Genomic DNA, 18,560 nt, shown 5'->3' on the forward strand with positions numbered 1-18,560 from the left:
TGTAGCTTGAGGGGGGAAAAGGAGGAAGAATATGATATGCCAACATATTCTTTATAGGCAGCTATCTAGGTGATAGAATAGAGTTCTTCCCTTGAAATCAAGAAGATCTGAATTCAAATCCATTACAGCTACTTCTTAGTGGTATGACTTTGGGCAAATCATTTTACCTCTCTATCTCAGCTGTCTCATCTGTAAATTGTAACTGATTATTATAGCCCCTATCTCAAAAGATTGTTCTGAGAATGAAAGAGAATAACACAAATAAAGTGATTTGCAAACAATGAAGAGGTGAATTAATTAAATGACCAGATGTATCCTGAAAATAATGATGATGTAAATATCCAAATGGTTCTTGACAGATTAAAGGTTCCCCACTCTTGAGTTTGGGGGATGTTTACCCCAAATCATATGAATACTTCCTTTAGCTGATCTCCAGACAATTCAATCAATCATTTACTAACAATCACCAAAGATTAAAGTCTGCTATTAACAGTATCATACTGAAAGAGCTTGAGTCAACAACTGTAGAGAGGTGAAAAGGTTGGGGGTGAGGCATGGCTGACAAAAATGAACAAACCATATATACCTTAGTGGAAAATGGCTGTTTCCTTCCCCCAATATATAATAATTTTTAGGAAGGTATCTTTACTAAACTTTTATTGTCTCATGTCCCTCTTCCCATATGCAAATAGCTTCTGTTATATTTATCTGCTATTATGCATTTTCTTTGTGCATTTTTTTACTTTCCAGGCCCTCAGGCTCCCAATATAGATTTCAGCCTGATTTCCTCTCTATCCCTCATCCCCTCTTATGCAATCTGTTGACAATGCCTGTGAATTTTTACCTCTCAACCTCTCTGGAATATGTACCCTTCTCTGGGCTATCCCTTCTCTGATAAAGGCACTCATCACCTCACACCTGGACTACTGTGATGATTCGTTAGTGGCTCTGCCTGTCTCAAGTCTCTGTCTCTATCTCCAGTCCTCTATCTCCTTTGCTGGATCCCCTCCAGATATTCAGGGAGAACTAGCACCTCTGGTGTGGGGGTCTTGCCGAGCCCTTTTTGGGGTTTCTTATTCCCCTTCATTGTCTACCTTTCACCCAACTCTCATCTGTGACTCCAAGAAGCTGTAGTATATAAAGAGGTCACAATCCATCTCAGCAGATAGGTTAAATCAGGTTGAGGGTAACTAAGGGTCTCAATGTCATCATTGATTTTGGTGAGTGATAGAGAATCTTTGGCCACCAAGCACATTGGTGTGGCATTGCCAAGGGAACTACAGGCAGGAACAAGAAATTCAATAAATCTAGGTGCTTTTTAGAGGTGAATTTAATTAAATGACCAAATATATTCTGTGATTGACAGTGTAAATATCCAAATGGTTCTTGACAGATAAAAGGTTCCCCACCCCTGAGTTTAGGGGATGTGTACCCCAATCACATGAATACTTCCTTTAGCTGATCTCCAGACAATTCAATCAATCATTTCCTAACAATCACCAAAGATTAAATGACCACTATGCTCCAGGAATTGAGAAAACAGTTTGTTCCATGAAAGCAGCCAAAGCTAGGTTCTGTGGAAGACCTAAAGTTTGGTCAGATATTGAAGTTGTCATGATCATCCACAGATCCCAGGCCATCACCAGTCACCAGTAACCCTGCCACTGGACTTCTGTAACTCTGGAAGAGTGAGACTGATGACAGTAAGACAACTCTACCTCACCTAAATTTATTTCTCCATGATGTTATTGTTTCTCTTCAAAAACAAGGACAAACAACTTAATTTGGTGACCTTCATTATGATTCAAAAGTAGAGATTTTTAGCATGTCACTTGCCCTATAAAATACACTCCACCATCTCCCTATTGTCTCTAGAATCAAATAGTAGTAGTTGTTGTTGTCCAAAGACAAAATGCTTAGTTTGGCCTTCAGAACCTTTCATAACCTAGACCCTTCCAACCTTTCCAGTCTTCTTATACTTTATCCTATCATATATTTTTAGATACAGTGACATTTCTCTTAGCTTTGAGCATTTTCTCATGTTGTCTGTCCCCAGTCTGGGATATTCTTTCTCCTCTGCTCTGACTACTGACTTGTCTGTCTTCCTTTAAGTCCCAAATAAAATCCTAGCTTCTTCAAGAAGACTTCTCAAACCCCTCTTCATTGCACTGTCTTCCCTCTATTAATTATCTCCTATTTATCAGTATATAGTTTGCCTTTTCTTTATGTTTGCATATTTTCTGTCCCCTTAGATTGTAAGCTCCTTGAGGTCTAGGGCTATTTCTTGCCTCTTTTATATTCTCCAAATTTAGAACAGTGCTTAGTACTTAGCACACAATAATAAAACTGATTGATGATAATTGATTCACTGAATTATCTGAAGATCAGCTATTATGATATACAGAGTTTAGCCCTAGAGTACCAATATGAAGGACATCTTTACTATGACAAGCTAGCTATCATTAACCTCTTGGTCCTGTAGAGACCTGTGTCTTAACCGTCTTGGGACAATCCAAAGCAGAAGTTTCAAACATCAGGCCTTAACAGTTTCAAGTACATCCAGAATCAAATAAAATGTATCTGGAAGATATTTAACCAAAAAAGTAAAAATAACAATAAAACATAGCATTATATTAAAACCAAGTCAATATGTGGTCCTCATGAATATTTATTAGTGCTCTTCTTTTCTATTTTAATTTGACACTAGTCTAAGGAATGGGGTCATGGGCCACACCACCCATGCACACCACACCTCCCACCCACACCACACCTACTCCTTCAGTATAGCTGAGGTACAATCAACTCTTGAATATAGTTGCTGCCTTTGCCATCTCCTCTTAGACAAATTTCTATGAAGCTTTTATATAACATCAGTTAAATTTGTACAAGATAGAATATCATCTACCTATCATTTTGTGGGAAATTGAGAATGATCATTTCAAGAATCATCTGATTTTGAACTTAGCTAACACTTTGGAGGCCAGCTAATGATGGGGTTATTAACCTTTTTTTGTGTGTTATTGGTCCCTTTGACAATGTGATGAAGCCTATGGATCCCCTCTCAGAATAATGTTTTCAAAAGCATAAAATAACATATGTAGGAGTACAAAGGAAATCAACTATATTGAAATACAGCAATCAAACCACACATACACACACACACACACACACACATATTAAATTTACAGATTCTATATTAAGAACTCCTGATTCTGCCCAATTTTAATTTAAATGTTGCCCAGAGAGTGGAAGAGATATTAGTCTCTATAGTTTCTTGTATATAAAAGGAACTTAATAAATTCTTACTGAATGAATTAATGGTTTCACATTGCCATGTTGTTGACTACAGCTGGGTAGGACAAATAAAAGATGTACTGCCTCTAGGGGTTTAACAGTATGAGAAGAACTGTGAATTTTAAATCAGATCATCTAAGTTCAAGTCCTGATTCCCTGTTTTGCCATCTGTAGTCCTTGGGTCATTTATTTAAACTTTCTGAACCTATTTCCTTACCTGTAAAATGAAGAGATTTGTGTAATCTCTCCCCCTTTTCTTAAAAAGGCTTTTTTTAGTATCTTCAACTTTTTTTATATATTCTAATGGTTTTCTCCAGTATCTCTTCTTCTCCCTGTCCCAAAGAGCCATCCTATAGCAAATATTATTTAAAGACCAAAAAAAAAAAGGAAAAAGAAGAAAAACAGCACAATCAATCATTACATTGAAAATATCTGAAAACTTTTGTAGTGTGCTCTACCTGTTCCTCCCATCTCCAGGAAGGTGTGAGTTGGGAGTGTCCTCTCATATCTCTTTTTTTGAATCATCATGCTTGAACTTTATATTTCATGCAACCTACTTTCATTTTTTTCTGGGCTCCTCTACTGACTCTCTGGACTTCATCTACCAAGATTCAACAATTTCTTCACCCTAGAAATAAATCCATTCCATCCTTGACTTTCTTATGTTGGAAATAAATACACTTTCCCAGTGGTCCCTTCCTCTAATTGACTAGTTCCTCTCAAACACTCCCATTTTAAGGAAGGAACACAGGTTTGTCATGTCTTCATTTCTCTTCAGGTCCTTTTCTGAACTTTCTCTACTATGTCCAAGAAAAAGTGCTCTATTTCTCTTTACTCATACTCCCCTACCATTTTTCAGCCTCCTCTTATGTGTTGTGTTTCCCTCATTAGAAGATAAACTTCTTGAAGGTAAGAGCTACCATTCTTTTTGTTTGTATTTCTATTCCCTTCACAGTGGCTAGCACATAATAAGCATTCAATAATTGCTTGTTAAAATGACAACGCTGTTACAAAAAGAGCATTTTGCAGGCTGTAAAGAACTAAATAAATGAGAACTGTTACCAGTGATTTTCTAGGTCATTGAGTAAACCCAAAGTGGTGAACAGAACGCCTGTAAACAAGTGGATATATTTCATAAATTCAAATATCTAGAGAGGGAAGTAGACCAAGAAGTCATCTCTTCTAATTCCATCATTTTACAGAGGAAGAAATGGAGTAAATGACTTACTCATGTCATACAGGTACTGTTAGATATCAGGGATGGAACTTGAATCCAGAACCTTCTACTTAAACTCTTTTGTGCAATAAATAAATGATGAATGAATGAATGAATGAATGAATTTCCATTCTGCAAAACAAACAAACAAGCAAAAATAAACTCATAATCATTGTACCATTTCTTTCCACTAATTCTTCCTGAACCCCAGGTGCCATAGAGAATTAGAAAACCCTTATGAAAAACCCTAGCAATTCTACAGTTAGCAGAAAGAAAAAAGAACTGTGTTGTGGTTCTAAACTAAGATTGAGCCCTGTAAGCTAAGAGTTCACCATGGTGAGTAGGACACCAGAAGTTGTAGGAGCTCAAATATAATTCATTGGGTAACTCCCTCTTTTCTTACTTTGCTATCAGTGTTAATGTAAGGAAGTCATATTGCCTGGGTATTCTACCTCATTGAATTTGCACCCCCTTTTCCACAATCATCTTTAGTTTTGTTTTCATTTTGTCTCAGTTCAAAGTGACTAGAGGAGTTATGAAGTATTTAACTTGGCCAATACCTGTCTTCCCCACCCCAAATAGTTCATTCCAAGAATTTCTCTTTTAAGTGTCTGTTAAATTAACAGTAATAGAGATGATGAAAACAGATCACTTTAAAATGATTTTTAAGATGAAAAACTTTCTTTCATTTCATCCCATTTAGAAGTGTTAGTATCTACTCTGTTGATATTGGGAGCTAATTGAGAAATTAGAGATTATCACCTCATCTTCTTTTTCTTACATTGGACAGGATTAAATCCATCAAATCATATTTTCTTTAGAGAAGTAATGAAAGTTGAAGACAAATTTTATAAGAAAACAGTTGAAAACTGGGTTGGGAGTCTCAGTGATGGATTACCGCAATCTAATTATCATCAGTTTAGTTTTAAATATAATGGCATCCAAGAGGAGGCAAAGGAATTCAGAAAGGAAATCTTGTGGACAAGTGCACATATTAGCTGTTTCTTCTCACTATACTTCATGACTTTATTTAATATCTCCTTTCTTTGTCTATTGCTTTGTAAACTGAATTATACCTTCATTATCTCTGTATCTTTTAATCCAATCCTTTTTAAATACCTCTGGGTCCTTTGACTGCTGAAGGCCACTGTTTTTGACTCTGGTCATGCTGTAATAAGCTCATTAGAGGAAGATATCAGGTACCTTCCATCCTCCAGAGATTCCTGACCAGTGGCCAACTGCAGAGGTTGCTCAGTGAAGGTCCTATGAGAAAGAAGACTTCATGGGCCAAGACTTAATACTGAACTGAAACCTCCTCATCTTCCTGCCCATTTTGGACCAGCTCAGTGCAAAGCTAAGAATTATCACACTTACAATATGGAGAAGCTGATGGAAGGCAAAAAAAAATACACGATGGTCACTTCTGCTTTCTTCTTCAAGCTAAAGAGCCTATTTAGCCTGCCCTCCCCTCAGCTCCTATGACCCATAAAGAGGAGTAGGCTAGACTGTCATTTGGGCACACAGGAGTAGAGTGCAAGATGGAAAAGAGATTTTTTTAAACCTTGGATAATACCTAGTTAGAGACAACTAGGTAACTCAATGAATAGAGAGTTTGTCCTACAGTAGGAAAGACCTGAGTTCTAATTTGGTCTTAGACGCTTAGGAGTTATATGATCCTTGAACAATACATTTAACCTGTTTGCCTTAATCCACTGAAGAAGAAAACAGCTAGTGATTCAGTGGATAGAGTGCTGAGGTTGAAGTCAAGAACTGAGTTCAAATCCAGTTTCATATACTCAATAACTGTGTGTGAAACCCGGGGCAAGTCAATTAACCTCTGCCCTTTAATCTACCAGAGAAGGACATGACAAATGGCTCCAGTATCTTTGCCTAGAAAACTTCATGGACAGTATAGGAGTACCCTGGTCCATAAGGTCACATGTTCGTGACTGAACAACAACATTGCTGTACTAATCTTTTTTTTTAATTTTATTTATTTAAGGCAATGGGGTTAAGTGAGTTGCCCAAAGTCACACAGCTAGGTTCCTGAAATCATCATTTGAACTCAGGTCCTCCTGACTCCAGGGCCAGTGCTCTATCCACTAAGCTACCTAGCTGACCCTATTGCTGGACTAATCTTATGCAAAATTGTAAAGTTGATAAAATTTTTCTTTGTAGTTTCCCCTTGGATACAAGAGATTCTTATTCTCTACTTTTAATGATTCCTCTCCTTACTAAGACATAGAATGTCTAAATGATCTTGTGTCTCTCTCAGAAGAGAGAAAGATGTTTCATCTGATAAATTCCTTCATGTGAGGAGTATGTGTAATTGGCAAGGCAAATCAGCATTTCGTTCAAATGAAGTAATCATTAATGATGGAGTTTTAGATACTTCTAGAAGCTTAAGACCTAGATATGGAAGGGACTTTAGAGATCATCTCATTTTGCAGATGAGGAAATTGAAGTCCAGAGAGGTCTTCTGGCTTTTTCAAGATGACACTGGGAGTAAGGTGCAGAGCTGGGATTTGAACCTATATCTTCTAATTCTAAATCTTATTATCTTTACTCCATATCTTGTTGCCTTCAAAGAGAAAAGGGTGAACACTAATCACAATACATAGAAATACCCTCCTTACTAAACAAATGACTACATATTAAAAGGGTCTAGTTGTTGGGGGGGGCGCACCTATGGGATGAGGATCATTTCTCTTTATTTCAAATATTTTCAGGCAAAACAATTGTGCACTGAATTAACTTCTAGATTTCTAGGTCCCATTTTTTTTTTTTGCCTGAATTCATTCTTGTCTGAATTTGGCATTTCTAAGCATATACTATAGTATAGAAAGATTTGATCTATAAAAGTCAAAATATCAGAACTCATAGATATTGAAGTTTCTAGCTAAGGCTAGCCACAAATGGATGGTGTCAATCTCATTTGTTTTCTCCTTTCTTCAATATATTCCATAGTCAAATTCTCCCTTTCCCCTTCTTCCTCTCTCTCTTTCTTCCCCTCCTCATTATCTCTCTACCCTTCTCTTTCTGCCCTCCTACTCTCTCTGCCACCCATCCCTGGCAGTTAGATCACATGTTGTTCTGTAAGACCACTGGTACATTGTCCCATTCAGAAGCATCTGGACACCAGAAGGCAGCCCTTTTCCACTACCCATAGCTCTCCAGGGTCCTGATTGGATAATAAATAAAATTTTGCACCCTACTTCAATCATAATTTGGCTTGGCAGCTGGAAAATGAAATGCAGATCAAACACTGGTAGGTAAATCAACAGTATTTTCAAGTTCATATGCTGTGCCTCTCAAAGTATTTACAGTTTGTGCACAGCATTCCCTTGCTGGTCTTTCATTTGTTTCTCCTCCTTGGAAGAGAGCAGATGCATTTCATCATGTGCCATAAAGGGGGACACAAAGCACAGCTCCATTGTAGACCAGGGTCAAATTACAATGATTGCCATTTCAGAGAAAATTTAACTATGGGAGATAATACTCAGGCAGACACATCTATCAGTTATGAAATGTTTTTCCCCCTATAATACTAACAATGTAATAAGAGATTAATAGACATAGAATGGAGATTCCTCTTTTACTGAAGTATTTTTAAAAAGCTGGAATAGATTCATTCAAAGCTGGGCATGTGCATTATTATTGCTTTTTCTGTTTTACTCTGCAGTATTTTTTTCCTTCCTATGCCACAATCATGGATAGCCTTTATATTTTTTTGATACTCTAAGAGGAAGCATTTTTTTCAATGGATATTTTATTTTTCCAATTGAGTGTTGTGAATGTTTTTCAACATTCATACAATGCATATGCATATTTTTAAGTTGTATAATTTGCTTCCATCCTCCCTTCCCACCCCACTTCCCATGGCAGCAAACAGTCGGGTGAACATTGTACATACACATTTGTGTTTAACATGTTTAATCATTTTGGTATCAGGAATTAGGAAAAGAAAGAAAACCAAGAGATAGGAAAGAAATACTTTAGGTAAATTTTTAAAAGTGAATGTAGTGTTTATTCAGATTCTGTAGGGTTTTTTAGTTTTGTTTTTCTTTTGTTGTTGCTGTTGTTTTTCCTTCCTCTGGATGGGGATAACATTGTCCATATCCAGTCTTCTAGATTGTCCTAGCTCTCTGAACTCCTACGAGGAGCTGCATTAAGAGGAAGCCTTTTTTTAATGGCATCATCTATCTATGTGTTCTGCATAGTCAGATCATATCTAAAATATACTATTCAGTTCTAGTATCACAGTTTAGGAGAAACATTGGTAAGGTGGAGGGCATCCTGATTAGAATATTCAGGGGGCATTTTAGAGCCATAAATTGTGAGCTAGAAGTGACCCTAATGACCATCTTATCCAATACCTTCATTTTATAGCATGTGGAGGACTTTAACTCCCTGCCGAATGAGGATGGTTTAGACTAGAGGAACCAGGAGTATTTAATCTAAAAGACAGAAGGCTCATGGGAACCATGCTAATTGTTTTCACAAATTTAAAAGAACTGAAATGAAGGAATATCTTGTAAAAGAAGAATTAGATTTGGTTTCTTTGATTCAAGAAGGCAGAACCAATAACAGTTAAGATATGTTGCAAAGAAGAAAATAATTTTTTTTCATTTCTTCTTGAATTTTAACATTTATTTCCTAAAATTTTCAATTCCATATTTTCCTCTCTCCTATCCTTTTCTTCTCTTTTAAGGAGGCAAGCAATATGATATCACATATTTATGTAAAATCATACAATATGTATTTCCTTATTAGGTGTGTCTCAAAAAAGAAAAAAACAAACAAGAAAAATACAGTGAAAAAATTATGCTTCAGTCTGCACTCAGAATTCATCAGTTTTCTCCCTAGAGGTGAATAGAATTTTCTAACATGTTTTCTTTGGAATTATGGTGGATCTTTGTACTGATCAATGAAGCTAAGTACTTCATAGTTGATCATCATTATAACATTACTGTAACTATGTAGAAAGATCTCCTGGGTCTATTCACTTCACTGAATCAATTTATACAAGTCTTTCCAAGCTTTTCTGAACTATTCCCTTCATAACTTATTATAATTCAGTAGCATTCCTTTACAATTATATACTACAACTTATTCAACCATATCCCAGTTGAGGGCATCCTTTCTATTTCCAATTCTTTGCCAAGACAAAAAGAGCTACTATAAACATCTTTTTTATATCTGGATCCTTTTTTTCTTTTTAAAATTTCTTTCTGGAATATGAATATAGTAGCATCAAGTCAAAAGGTATGAACAGTTTTATAGCTCTTTGGGTATAGTTCCATATTCTTCCTACAATGATTGGACCAGTTCAACAATGCCATCAAGAATTCATTAATCATCTACTTTTCTGTATTACCTCCAGCATTCAGCATTTTCCTTTTCTATATTTTAGCCACTCTGTTGGATGTGAGTTAATACCTCAGAGTGGTTTTGATATTTATAATCAATAGCAATTTAGAGCATCTTTCATGTGATTATTGATAGCTTTGATTTCTTTTTCTGAAAACTACCTATTCAAATCATTTGACCACTTATTGATTTAGGAATGACTTATTTTTATAAATTATTTACACTTCCAAATATATTTGAAAAACAACTTTATCAGAAAAAATTGCTACAAAAATATTTTCCCAATTTCCTGTTTTCCCTCTAATTTTGACTGAATTTGGGTTTGTTTGTACAAAACATTTAATTTCCTATAATTCTCTCTATCTTATTTGTTCATAAACTCTTCTGTAGTTATGAGAGGTAAAATATCTACATCATTCACCCACTTTGATCTTATTTTGAAGTATATGTGTGACTAGTTTCTGCCAAACTCCTTTCAAGTTTTCTCAGTAAATTTGGTCAAATGGTAAGTTCTTACCCCAATGCTTGGATACTTGGTTTTAACAAACACAAGATTACTATAGTCATTGTCTATAAATAACCTATTCCACGGATCCATCACTATTTCTTAGTCAGTATCATATTGGTTTGATGTTTGCATCTTTGTTATATAGCTTGTAATCTGGTATGAATTGGCTGCCTTTCTTCACTTTTTTGTCATTGGGTCCTTTATTATTCTTGTTCTTATTTTTTACAAATAAATTTTATTATTTTTCTCACTAATAAATAGGGGTTTTTATAATTTGATTCTTATGACATTAATTTAGGTAGTATTATTATTTTTATTATATTGTCTCTTTCTAAACATGAGCAACTAAGATTTCTCTAATTCTTTAGCCTTTTATTTTATTAAAAGAGTTCTGGAAAAAAGAAAAAAGAGTTCTGCAATTATGTTCATATAGTTTCTGAGTTTATCTTGGCAGGTAGACTCAAGAATTTTATATTGTCTGTATTCATTAAAAAATTTTTATTTTTCTCTCTTCCTTCTAGATTTTGTTGGTAATATATAGAAATTCTGATGACTTATGTAGATTTATTTTATATCAAGGCAACTTTGCTAAAGTTGTCATTTGTTTCAGCTAATTTTTTCTTCCCTACTAGATCCTTGAAGTTCCTTCCCATATGTTCTTTGAACACATTGTGTCTTCACAATACAATGTGAACTGCCACTTCTTCTTAAGGATTCCAACAGTGACACTTAGAAAGTTAGGACATGTTTCTTAATTAGCCAGAATAATTGAAACACTATATTTTTATTTCATCTTAACAAACATTTATTAAGAGTCTAAATTCTAGAAAGAAATCTTAAATGGGTAAAGGAGTCCATGGGAGCCAAGTCAGAAAGCATAAATCCAGAGAATGAGGGATGACTGGTGAAAAGGGGAAAGATTTTACAAGAATTATTATTGTTATTATCAACAAAAGGTGACCAGAAAAATATCAGACTCTATGGATCTGTCTTTCTCATCTCAATAAATTTTTATGAATAAAATCTATTGTTACATTGAACATATCCTTAATGAAAATATGCAAAGGGAACAGGCAGGTGATTTTCAAGAATGCAATGGACTACAATTTAACATTACACAACTGAGAGGTATAAAGAATATTAGATTCTATCATGTTCTATTAATTGTCCACTGATTGCTAATTTAAAAAATCTGATTCTAAAATGAAATATCTTAAAAGCCCCTGTTCAAATAATAAAAAAGAAAGTCTATTATATGCTTAGCATTCTGCTAGTGTTCAGATAAGAGATGCACCTATCCCTCACTGTGTTGTCATCTATGATATAGATTAAAAATAACTATAATATGTGAAAAGACCATAATTCAATACAAATAAAGTTCTTTGATAGAAGTAGCATTATTGATTAGAGAGATCAGAAGAGGCTTGAGGAAAAGAAAGAGTGTTCCATCCATTATCAGTTACCAGGATGATTTTTCTAAAGTCTAGGTCTGGTCCCTATTCAGTGAGCTCAAGGGCTGCCTTTTCATCCAGAATCAAAAAAAAAGCCCATTTCTTTGGCTTTTAAATTTCCTCACTGTTGGAAACTATTGTGTATTGGGAGTATTGTGAATTATCTTCACCTGGTGTCTTGGAATACCAGATCTTATCTTACTAAGTACCACAGGTGTGGGAGTGGATTAGAGAATGGAAAGGTATTTAGGCACTGGTGTTTTGATGAATAAATGGAGCACTTGGAGATCTTGGTGGAGTACTTGTCTCCTTTGTCTTTCTTGTCTCCCGCCCCGCCCTGGGAAAGATAAGGGAGTCCAGAAGTGGGACTCTACACCTCATAATCAGGATCCTTACTGCTTCCCCATTCTTCTTATATTATTCCCCCTACATACTGTGATTGCCCTCTTATACTAGCTCAGGTGTGACCTTCCACTTCCCTGTCTTTCAACCAGATATGCTTCATACTCAGAATGCTCTGCCCCTTACTTTGGCTCTTGGTGTTCTTGATTTCCTTCCAGTTTCAGCTCAATGCTTACCTTCTGTAGGAGTCAGTTCCTGATCTCCCTAAGTGCTTATGGCTACCTTTGCAGATTGCTTTCCATCTTTTCTACATGTATCTTGCATATCATAGTTATTTATATAGTCTCTCTCATTAAGAGGTATTTTCCTTGAGGACAGGCATTATGATTTTTGTCTTTATTTGTAAACTAAGTAGTTAGCACAGTGTTCTGGTATATAGTAAGTGCTTAATAAATATTTTATTTATTGACTGACAAGGCTCAAAAAGAATTAAAGGCTAATTAGTTGTACTAGGCAGAGAATCAAACTAAGAGGGCACCTCAAATATCATTTGGCACTCTAGTTCTGATTTTTCTTTCACAATGTGACAAATATGGAATCATATATACATGATTGTATACATATAGTCTATATCAAATTCTCCCTATCTGGAGAATACTCCCTATCATGGAAAGTGGAGAGGGAAGAGAGGAAGGGAGAAAAATGTGGAACTCTTAAACTTATAAAAAAAATGAATGCTGAAAATTGTTTATATCTCATTGAAAATAATAAAATAAAATAACATACAAAAAATATCATTTCATGAAACCTCTCCTCAAAGGATGATCCCTAAATAATCTCCCAGAAAACTGGTCAAATTCTAATTAAAGAGAACAAGAGTTGGGTTTGTATCCCACAGCTGCTACTTATTAACAGAGTATTTTGGAATGAGTCAAAAATATCTTTTGGTTTGTATTCTCATCCATAAATTGATATAGCATGTTATAAGATAATATGATATTCTTTGAGTTGGACCTTAAAAGAAAATAAATGGGCAACTAGTTGGTGCAGTGGATAGAGCACCAGTCCTGGAGTCAGGAGGATTTTAGTTCAAATTCATTATCAGACACTTAATAATTACCTAGCTGCATGACTTGGGTTAAGTCGCTTAAGCCCATTGCCTTACAAAAAGAAAAAAAAAGAAAGAGAAAATAAAGATTTAAAGAAATATAGAATTTCATACATGAGAAAAAAATGGAAACCAAGAAAAAGTACATTCTAGGCAAAAAAATACAAGCTAATGAATTTATCCAAGAAATTGAGTTTAAAAGAAATAATGTGAGAAAAGTCTGGAAAGTAGAAAAGGTTCTTGTATTCCTGACTAAAGAATTTATTCTGGTGAAGTAAAAGAAGGTTTCTGAATAGGGGAATGGCATGTGCAACTCTATGCATGATTGGATAGTTCGATAGATAATAGATAGATGGAAAGATAGAGATAGATAGATAGATAAATGGATAGACAGATGGGCAGACAAAGTAAGTATTCACTTTATTCCAAACATTATTCTTGAAATACAAACACAAGCAAAAATGACAGTTCTTATCCCTGGGGAGTTAAATTGTAATGAAGGAAAATAGCTCAAAAAAGGGAGACTGGAAAGCAGGGGCAGGAACATGAGGTAGGGGTGACTACATAAAACAGTGATTCTATCAGTAGAATAAAAATATAGACTGAGGTGGAAGAATGTAAAGAGAAATGTTATTGCAATAGCTCATGGCAAAGAGGGCAATATGGGAACTTAGAAGAGCAGGAAAGAAACAGAGATAATATGGACATAGACTCAATAAGAATTAAAGACTGATTAGATGTGTTGGATATAATCATAGACTATCCAGCTAAAGGTCATCTCAAATGTCATCCCGTGCAACTTCTCCTCAAATTGTAAACTCTATACAATATCCCAGAAAAGTGGTCAACCAAATTCTAATTAAAGACATCCAGTCTCAGGAACTCACTATGTCCTCAGGGAACCCATCGCAGTTTTGTGCAGTTCTGATTGACAGGAAGTTTTTCCTTATGTTGAGACAGAATCATTCCTCCCTCTACTTCTATCCTCTAGTCCTAGGTTTGCCCTCAGGGGACAAGCAGAGAAAGTGCATTTTCTCTTCCATATGACAATTTTCAAATATTTTAAGACTACTGTCATGTTTATACTCTTTTCCTCTCCCAGTTAAAAAAAGACTCGTAAATTAGTGATTATGTGATGTGTTTTCTTATCCCCATTACTGTCTTTGACCTCCTTTGGACAATATCCAGTTTGTGAAATTCTCAAAAAAAAAAATAAATAAATGTGCTACTCTGAATTAGATTATTCCCAAAGAAGGGCTGACTAATTCAGAATAGTGACACTTCTCCACCAGACATAAAAAATCAGAAATAACATTGTCTTTAATGATCAACACATCAACTAATTCATGTTCACCTTTAATTTTATAAAAACTCATAATCCTTTTTCCACATGAACCACTTTGTAACCACTTAATGGCCCACTCTGTATTCATACAATTACTTTTTTGAATCTAAAGGCAGAACTTTACATTTATCTTTAGTAAATTTATTCCTATCTTTTTTATCACAGATGTTTATGATACAAAACACTAATGATAGATATTCTTCTTAGTTTATTTTGCTATGCACAGATTTGCTGACTATGTCTTCATCTTGATCTATTATATAAAATATTGAACAAAATTGGGTAAAAAAGAGAATACAGTGACTTTTTTCCTCCAGTTTTACATGGATCTTTTAATCAACTATTATTCAGTCAGTTTTGAAGTGATCCAATTAGCTTATGTCCATCTTGTTCATAAAAGTAGCATAAGACACATTGTCACATTCTTTGCCAGAATTGAGATGTATTTTGTTCAGGACATCCCCTTGTAATCTGCTTCTCCAGTAACTTGTAAAACAAAAGAGAAAAGGTTAGGCTGATCTGACTCATTATTTACAAAGCCATGTTGACTCTTAGTGATCACACCTCTTTGAATTCTAGGTTCTTAATAAGTTATGACTTTCCTAATTAAGAATTTTCTCAGAAGTTGGTCTACAGTTTAAGAAAATTGGTTTAGGGCTTAAAGTATTCACTTTGTTATACCTTTTGGGAATCAGGTCAACATTTGGCCATCTATAAACTGTAGATATTTCCTGTTTTCCATCAGTCCTCAAAACTCATCAATACCATTTCAGTAATAATGGCAGTCTTTCAATTCTCTCAGTAGTGCAAATATTTTTAATTCATAGAGGGTAATTTACTTACAAATTATATTGATCTCTTAAATTAGTATTTAGTTGTTTTATTTTATTTTGATCATCCTGTTATATGATTTTTATAGAACACAGAAACAAAATAATTATTTTTGTTTGTATAACCCCAGAATTTGTATATATTTATGATTTGTATTGTTCAGAACATAAGTATTTAATAAATGTTCCATTGATCTATCAGTCTGTAAATCTATCAACCTATCATCTTTCTTTCTACCTGGAAATTAGTAGATATTATTTTAAAATTACCTAGACATTCTGTTACATAATTTTTCTCTCTTTCTTTTTTCTATTTCATGTACATGTCCTGTTTCTTGCAAAGTGGATAGAGTAGCCAGCCTAGATTTAGGAAGTCTCCTTTTCCTAAATTCACATCTGACCAGAGACAGTACTTGTGTGACTCTAGGTATATCACTTACCTTGTTTTCCTCAGTTTCCTCATTTGTAAAATGAACTGAAGAAGGAAACAGCAAACTACTCTAATCTCTTTGCAAGGAAATTCCAAATGTTATCACAAAGAATTGAACACAAATGAAAAATACCTGAACAGCGCAGTCTTTAGAAGGAATTTTTTTTTAAATTGGTGGCCAATATTTTGTATTCATTCTTACTTGCTTGTTCTCAATTCTATCTTTTGTGTATGTCCTTTAAAAATCTGACTTAAAGAATTTCTCTGTAACCACATCTTTAGAATGCTAACTCTCTTTGGTCCTTATTCTTGTCAAATCAACTGAATTACCATTTGAGAAATTATATCCTTCATGAATCACCATGCTAAACTACTTATCTTACCTCTGAGAACTTGAAAAAACCTCTCCCTCAAAGGAGTATTTAGAAAATGACTCATAATTGATCTCTCCTTATCTATTGCAGTCTCTAGGATGTCAAAATCCTTATCATTTCCAATTAAGTAAATAACTCTTCCCTCTTGTTTTAAAATCAAATTTGTAATATTAGTCCTCCATTTCTTATTTGGTCTTTCAAAATATGAAGTTACTAGCAAGACAAATCAAGAGCATGAAGCGAGAGGAAAAATACAGGATCTGGCACCAGAGGACCTGATTCAAATACTGGCTCCCACCAGCTATATCATCTTTGGTAAGGGTTTGTTTCTTCAACTATAAAATGAGAAGGGTAGACTGGATGACATGCCAGTTTATTTCAATCTATCTATGGTGTGTGTGTGTACATATATATGTATGTATATGTGTATGTATATGTATATGTATATGTATATGTATATGTATATGTATATGTATATGTATATGTATATGTATATGCACAATTACCTCCTCCAACTAAGAAAACAATCTGAGACTGGCTAAAGGAAGAAGAAACCCTACTGAAAACATGGGGGGCAGAAGAAGGCCATGAGAGTCAAGTCAGTAAAATGGCCTGATTTAGAGAGGGAATTGAAGAGATGGATGGAAGAGCAAAGGGCTGTTAGAATTCCTGTGTCCACAAAGATGGTTCAGCACAAAGCCAGAATTGCTAATGAAAAAGAAGTGAGTGATGTCAAAGGAGGACACAATCGGTGATTCAGGTTCATGAAATGGAATGGACTAAGCATGCGTCCATGCACCAGACTTGCCAGGGAGTGCTTGTGCTCAACCACAGACCAGAGCACAGGCAGGAGAGTAGTCAGAGACTCTCCTAAGACAGTGATTCATCATCAAACACAAATGAGAACAAGCTAATGGATAGGAGTTGTATGAATTTTATGATGAATAAAACTTGAGTTAAATAACTTTATGTAATCCCTTTTTTTTTCAAATTCTGGGCCCCAAAATTAAGGTGCATCTTATATATGGGGAAATATGGTATATACATATATATACATATATAAATACATTTATATACATACATGTGTGTATATGTGTGTATGCATAGACATATAATATATGGTAAAGTCATTGGTTATGTGATATTAAGAACTTATCAGTTCAAAACTGAAATATGTTCTCAATGAAGATGAGAGGGGTGGGAGTTAGTGAATTTTGAACTCAAACCTTTTAAAATGATGGGTAAAATTTTTTTACATGCAATTGGAAAATATTTAACAAAATAAAAATGTACTTTTACAAAAGTACTTGCCAGCTTCTATGTTCTTCAGTGAAAAGAAACTTTCAGCAAATATGAATTTCATAGGATCATAAATTTAGATTTCAAAGTCACTTTGGAGTCAGAGCTAGAATTGTAATCCAGGTTCTGTAGCTCCTAATCTAGCAGCCTTTTTACCATACCACTTGGAGTCTGGTATAACAGCTGTATCTAACATCTCTGCCAATTTTGTTGGCTAAGAATTTGTCACCATATTAATTCAGATAAGCTAGAGGTTTAGAATTTATTCCCATCATGATACTTCTCTCATTTTTCCTTCTCTTGACTCTCATCCAAACAATTTTCATTATGCTTGTCCTTCCCCGACCCTTTCAAGTTCATGGATTTCTGCACCTGCCTTCTTGATGTATAGAACTACTCTACTGGTTTTTCTTGTGAACATTGTTTATCTATTCATTGGCATATGCCAGTGTCTATGGGCTGTATCTCTCTAATATATCATTGGTATATATGAAATGATATATACTTACTAGAATTAAGGTCTTTTGCTCTTTTTATTATCCTAACTCATGGTATTGATATATAAATATCTAAACTGATAGGTATCATTTTTGCTATTCTTTCTCCATTGTGAATGATTGAAAACCATTATTGCTATTAATCCTCATATGTCATAACTGCTCCTCTTTACCTTATTTGGTAAAATTTGGCTAAACTTGGACTCTTCACTCATATTTTTAATTTAAGTTACTTTTAATCATCAAAACTTCAGGCAAATATAGTCTTATTCTTGATTAAATAAACTCCATAATTCTTATGTTATTGGATTTATAAATAGTTTAATATAATCAAATAATGATAAATTCTTTTACATAATGATATGATGTGATTATTATAACATTATAATTTATATATAATTCTTATATGTATTGGACCATGATACAAATAGGCAAATCTTATTGTCCAGCATCTTAGCCAATTGTTCACTTTTCATCTCCTCCTTTCCTTTTGCAG

General features: G+C 34.5%; 1 long non-coding RNA gene across 3 annotated transcripts in view; it reads right to left on the reverse strand.

Annotated features, from left to right (window-relative positions):
* The window catches only part of LOC141495231 (uncharacterized), a 112,856-nt gene that overhangs the window by 70,346 nt on the left and 23,950 nt on the right, over positions 1-18,560 (reverse strand). Inside the window, exons 3-4 of one of the 3 annotated variants that reach the window (XR_012470695.1) lie at positions 4,523-4,642; positions 3,512-3,644 (exon numbers count right to left, since the gene is read on the reverse strand). This is a non-coding gene — a long non-coding RNA (uncharacterized LOC141495231). Of the gene's footprint in view, positions 1-3,511; positions 3,645-4,522; positions 4,643-10,807; positions 15,121-18,560 lie in introns of those variants that run through there. The other 2 variants (XR_012470696.1, XR_012470697.1) reach the window with 2 other exon arrangements.

The sequence above is a fragment of the Macrotis lagotis genome, chromosome 8 (assembly GCF_037893015.1).
Source record: "Macrotis lagotis isolate mMagLag1 chromosome 8, bilby.v1.9.chrom.fasta, whole genome shotgun sequence".
Lineage (NCBI taxonomy): Eukaryota > Metazoa > Chordata > Mammalia > Peramelemorphia > Peramelidae > Macrotis > Macrotis lagotis.